Below are 517 nucleotides of genomic sequence, written 5' to 3' on the forward strand. Positions count from 1 at the left end.
CGTCCACAGATCATAGTTTTTTTTTTTTTTAAACCTCAGCTCTGGTTTACATAACTCAAAGAGATTCCAGTTTGGGCTTCTGTTGGAAACGGGCTGCTTAACCTGAACTAGATTTTATGTAAGAACAAAAGGTGAGGCCTAAAAATCACTCAGATAAAGGGCCACTGATGAGCAAGTAAGCAATGCAATGGAAGAGTGAAGCTGGATCCAACAGCGCCCCCGCAGGGAGAGTGAAGAACTGCAGAGCTTCAGAACAGGTGAAACTAAACGGAAAACCTCAGCAGAAGAAAGTGAACCCCAAAAACAACCAGAGCGTTCCCCAACATTTACTCCATCGCCATCTCAGATCAACAAATCTTTGTTTATAATCCACCAGTTCATTGATCCATAACCTGAGCTAATATGTCACCACTAAAGACTTCTAGACATGGGGGAGAAAAAACAATCCTTTTTTCCTTTAAGCAATTTTATTGCATTTTACGGGCTTTTAAACATAAATGCAAATCATACAGAAAAG

At 40.2% G+C, this 517-nt stretch overlaps 1 protein-coding gene across 1 annotated transcript in view; it reads right to left on the reverse strand.

Moving 5' to 3' along the window:
• Window positions 1-448: 448 nt before the first annotated feature.
• The window catches only part of qrsl1 (glutaminyl-tRNA amidotransferase subunit QRSL1), a 12258-nt gene continuing 12189 nt past the window's right edge, over window positions 449-517 (reverse strand). The window contains exon 12 of the mRNA XM_035384131.1: window positions 449-517. This exon is cut by the window's right edge and continues 599 nt beyond it. The gene's annotated coding sequence lies outside the window, so the exon portion shown is untranslated.

Source organism: Anguilla anguilla, chromosome 1 (assembly GCF_013347855.1).
Source record: "Anguilla anguilla isolate fAngAng1 chromosome 1, fAngAng1.pri, whole genome shotgun sequence".
Taxonomy (NCBI): Eukaryota; Metazoa; Chordata; class Actinopteri; order Anguilliformes; family Anguillidae; genus Anguilla; species Anguilla anguilla.